Below are 5,176 nucleotides of genomic sequence, written 5' to 3'. Positions count from 1 at the left end.
TCTGTCTGTCTCTCTCTCTCTCTGTCTCTCTCTCTCTCTGTCTCTCTCTGTCTCTGTCTCTCTCTGTCTCTCTCTGTCTCTCTTTCTCTCTCTGTCTCTCTCTGTCTCTGTCTCTCTCTCCCCACACATATATAATGTAAATACATATAGATATATAGAAAGTTGTATATAACTATATCTATAAGCAATTATAGATATTGTTATAGAATACCAATATAAATGACATATAAATAGATATAGCTATAAAGAGAAATCTTCTCTCTATAGCAATATCTATAGTAATCTTTTTATAAATCTATGCATCTGTCTGTATGTCTATCTTAACGTTGACTCAGTTCATAAATGTCTTCCCATGTTTTGTTTTTCTGAAACCACTTCCTCATCACTTCTTATAGCAAAATAGAACAACTCCATCAAAATTTTATACCACAACTTATTCAGTCATTCCCCAATTGATGAGCATCCCCTCAATTTCCATTTTTTAAATAAATAAGAAAACATGTCTCATTTTTACTTAAAAAGACAGCCTCAATTTTTGGCTAAATGAAAAGGAATGAGCTATTTGGTCTGGCCACAATAGCAACCAATTGCTCTGCTTCAAACTGTGTACCATTGCCAAGAGTAAAAGGGGAAAAGTAGTAGAACAGGCTCATCTGCACCTCAAAAAATATATGCACACAGAACTCCCCCCCACTCAAAATAATTAAAGGACTTAACGCTGAACAATCTCTTGTGGAAAACGTTAAAATTATTTGATAGCTAGATTTTTAAGTAAGTTATCCTGGGTCCAACTGCATTCTTCTGGCTCATGTATGAGTGACTATAACCAACCAAGGTTCACCAAGAAAGACCTTGGTTCCAAAGCAATGATGCTGATACCTGAAAAACTCTGCTTTCTAATCTGCAGAGATGGGAAGGGGGTATAAGTCTTAGAAGGCAAGAAAACTTTGCTTTTGTGGGTCCCCAGTCTTTGTGCAACATCCTATGTACAGCTATGTCCGATGTAGAATTTGACAACATATTCAGCATTAGTCTTTTGCACTGAAACAGCAAAGGGTTCAAATGGGTGGAAGGTAAAAGAGACTAGGCATCAGACTGTGTGATTGATGGATGGCCCAGCAGGCCTGCCTGGATCTTAAATTTGAGGAGACCAGAACCATAGGCATAGAACCTAATCCAGTGATCTCCACAAGTCTTGGGCTGTTCTATGGCTAATACCCAATTAACATCATAGTTGAAGAGAAATAGATCAAGGTAGGGACTGCCACTGTATGATTGGGCTCTGATGGGGAGCTGACCAAGCAGCTGCCATCCTGCCTCTCCGTGCCCTTAATATTTCGCATTTACAAAAATGTCTATAAACAGGCACTGTATCTGTCTCGCAAAGTTGTTGCTAGGACCTGAAGGGGGAAGTATGCTGGGTAGCATTGCAGAAGAGGTGACAGAAATTCTCAAAGAGCTCCAGCAATTCATCCGAGGTATTCTAAAACACTGCTATCACCTCTGTCACCACTATATTGCACACAACAAAGAAGGAAGGTTGTGATGGGTCTGTGACCCATAGTCTCACTACATCTTCACTAATGTACTTGAGAAAGAGGTGAATTTCATCTAGAAGATGCATCTTCCATATGCACAAATGTCATAGCTGGTCAAAATACTGAAAGAAATGCCTTTTGGCCATGGCACTACCATCCTGCTCTGTTCGGTGCCACAAATATACCAATGGCTGGTGCTTTAGGGAATTAATGAAGGGCTTGTTGGGGTTGTCTGTGCCTGTTTGACTGTATCACTGTACCTCGGGTAGACAGCTGATAGGGTGAGCAGGTCACCCACATAGCAGAATAGACCAATGGTATGCACATCAGTAAAGGTACCCTCATGAGTGACCTGAAAGACATGAATGGTGTGCTGCTGTACTGATAGAATGGCTACTATGTTTTTATATAAATATAGCGTTTTATTTTGGGACAAGATCACTTTATAACATTTGAAAATACTGGTGTCATACATCCTGCCAGAGTGAAGATCAATGATATGAAGGGAATAGTTCTCTAAAAGTGAGTGAGGATTTGATGTCACTGATTCACTGTTGTGATACACTTCGTAAAAAGGAGGGTGAGGCTCTGCAGGGAGGTAGGCATCTGAACCCATAATGACATAACAGCAGTTATCCATGAAGGGGCCCCACTTGTGATTTAAGTGTTAACCATTAGGAGCAACATTGGTGATATGCAACAAGAGGAAGAAGCATTCAAAGAGTTGGCCTCAGATGTTGACTGGCTTCTGGTCATTGCCATTGGCCAAAATTTCACCCTCATAATCCTGCAGTAGGTCCTTTGCTGCTTGGCAGCCCTGGTACTCAAAAATCTCTAGTGATGTCTGTCTGAAGAAAAGGAACTGAAGTAGTGCCCATCCAGTTGAAAGTTTCGCAGGAAGCAAGGTGGCTTTTCCACATTAACCACAGTAAAGTTGGGGAAGACTTTCTGGTAGAATGGAACAGCATGATCCACCATCACAGCATATTATTTCCATTTGTCCCATGAGGCAATGGTGAGGGGATCCCCAGACTGTGTTGGTCACTCTATTATGGCTGTCACAACCATGCCTGCCACCAGCACCTGGTTGCCACTGATGCCAAGCACCCAGCGACAGCAGCCAGGATCATCTGGTTTCCTCCCATCTCTCTCCCTCAGCCTCAGTTTCTAATTCTTTGATAGCACAAAAAGAGCTGCTAGAAATATTTTTGCATAGATAGCTCCTCTTGCTTATTCTTTGATTAAACACTAGTACTCATGGTTCAAAGGGTGTGACTAGTTTTCCAAATCCTCCAGAATAATGGGATTAGTTCAAAACTCCATTAACAATTGATTGGCGTATCTATTTTTCCTCAAACCCTTCAGCATTTTGCATTTTTGATAAATATGAGGTGTTTGCATTTACCTCTCTAAACAATATTTATTTAGGATATTTTTTCATATGAATATCACTTGGAGTTCTTCTGAAACTTGCCTGATTATATACTTTAAACAATTATCAATTGGGGAATGACTTTTATTTTTACCAACTTGGGTCAGTTCCCTGTATATGTGAGAAATTGAGGTCCTTATCAGAGCAACTTGCTGTAAACATATTTTTGTAATATTACTTCACTGTCTATGGTCACTTTTAGCAAAATATAGTTTACTTAATTATCTCTTTTAATTAGATCTATTTTGGCTTTTCCTTTGTGATCATGATTGCTACCCATGCCTTTTTTTTTTTTACATCAGCTGAAGTATAATACATTTATACATTTATTTTCTCTCTCTGTATTTTTTTTTCTATTTTAAGTATATGTATTGCAACCAACATATTGTTAAGATTCTGGTTTCTAATCTGGCTAATCTGCTTCCATTTTATGGTTGAGGTTATCCAATTCACATTAAAGAGTCATTATTACTAACTATATTTCACTCCATATTTTTTCCTCATTTATCCTTATCTTTTTATCTTGTCTCTTCTCAAAAGTCTGTTTAGCTTCTGAACATCACCTCCCTTAATCTTTCCTCCCTTTTGTTGTCCCTGACATCTCTTATCCCCTTCCCCTCCTATTTCTCTATTGAGTGAGAAAAATTTCTATACCCAACTGAGTGTCTATATATTCTTCCTTCTTTGAACCAATTCCAATGACAGTAAGGATGAGGCATTTTCCACCATCCCCATTCCCCTTAGTCCTTCCACAATTAAAGTTCTTCCTTGCATACCTCTGTGAGAATATTTTCCCCATTCTCTCTTCCCCCTTTTCCAAAGGTATCCCTCTGTCTCCTCTTTATTTTTTTGAAATAATCTGAATATAATTGACTCAGACCTATGACTTCTGTCTATAAAGACATTTTCTAACTGTCCTAATAATGAAAAAGATCTTAGAAGTTATATGTATCATCTTCCCAAAAAAGAATGAAGTCAGTTTAACCTTAGTAAGTTTTTTATGGTTTCTTTCATATTTACCTTTTTAGGCTTCCCTTGAGTCATGTTTTTATGTCAAATTTTGTATTTGTTCTGGTCTGTGGAATTTGGCTTACAACATTCATGGGAGTTTTCATTTGGGCATCTTTTTTGTGAGTAGAAGACTAGGTTATTTCAATTTCTATCACAACTTCTGGATCTAAGTTATCCAACAGTTTTCCTTGATTTTTTTTAATGTGATGTCTAGGGTTTTTTTTTTTAAATCATGTCTTTCAGTTAGTCCTGTAATTTTTAAATAATCACTCCTTGATCTATTTTTATTTCCAATTTCCAGTTGTTTTTCCAATAAGAGATTTCACATTTTTTTTATTCTTTTGACTTAGTCACTTGCCCAACTGCAATTTTTAAATAAATACAATCTTCGGTGAGCTTTTGTACCTCTTTTTCAGTTTGATCAATTCTATTTATAAAGGAATTATTTTATGAGTGAATTTTTATATCTCCTCTTTTATTTGATCTATTCTGCTTTTTAAGGAGTACATTTCTTCAGTGAGTAACATAGTGCTTCTCTTACCATTGAGCCAAGGTGTTATTTTATTTAGTATTTTTTGTTCCTCTTCTACCAAGCTGTTATTTTCTTTATGTTATTTCTTGCATGACTCTCATATCTTTTTCCAGGGTTTCATCTGCCCCTCTTATCAATTTCTTTAACTCTTCCAGGTGTTCCTGTTGTACTTGGGTTCAATTAGCATTGTTCTTTTTGGCTTTTCTTGTAGTCATTTTCACAATGTTGTCTTCTGAGTTTGTCTTAGGATTTCCTATCAATCTAGTGGCTTTTCATGGTCAAGTTCTTTTTTGTTGCTTGTAGTTCTAGCCTATTTGGACTTTATGTTAAAGTTGGGATCTACTCACCTGGGGATAGGTCCCAAAATTCAGGATGTTTTTTTCTGCTTTTTTTCAAAGCTTATTCTGGGGATCAGCAAACTTTTCATGCATACAAAGTGGTATAATCCACATAGATGTATGCTTGCAGTTATCCTGCTCTGTGCTTTGATCTTTACCCAGGGATGGCCCCTGCTGCCCTGTAGCCACAAAGTGTAGCACTCCTATTGGCCCTCTGACTTCCTCCTGCTTTCCTGCAGCCATGGCACTAGTGTTCTTCTCTGCCTTGAAACTGTGACCAGGGCCCCTTCTCTTTTATGATGGATCAGAAGCATCCCTCTCCACC

At 37.9% G+C, this 5,176-nt stretch overlaps 1 long non-coding RNA gene and 1 pseudogene across 1 annotated transcript in view; both read right to left on the bottom strand.

Annotated features, from left to right (window-relative positions):
* Positions 1–5,176, bottom strand: part of LOC138159802 (uncharacterized) — a 413,356-nt gene that overhangs the window by 162,611 nt on the left and 245,569 nt on the right. The gene's annotated exons all lie outside the window — the stretch shown is intronic.
* On the bottom strand, positions 983–2,516 carry LOC138159816 (DET1 homolog; annotated as a pseudogene).

Source organism: Petaurus breviceps, unplaced genomic scaffold (genome assembly GCF_028583685.1).
Source record: "Petaurus breviceps papuanus isolate PSGF00001 unplaced genomic scaffold, PetGlider_PUasm1.0 178, whole genome shotgun sequence".
NCBI classification, from domain to species: Eukaryota; Metazoa; Chordata; class Mammalia; order Diprotodontia; family Petauridae; genus Petaurus; species Petaurus breviceps.
This window is presented reverse-complemented; position numbering and strand designations above follow the sequence as displayed.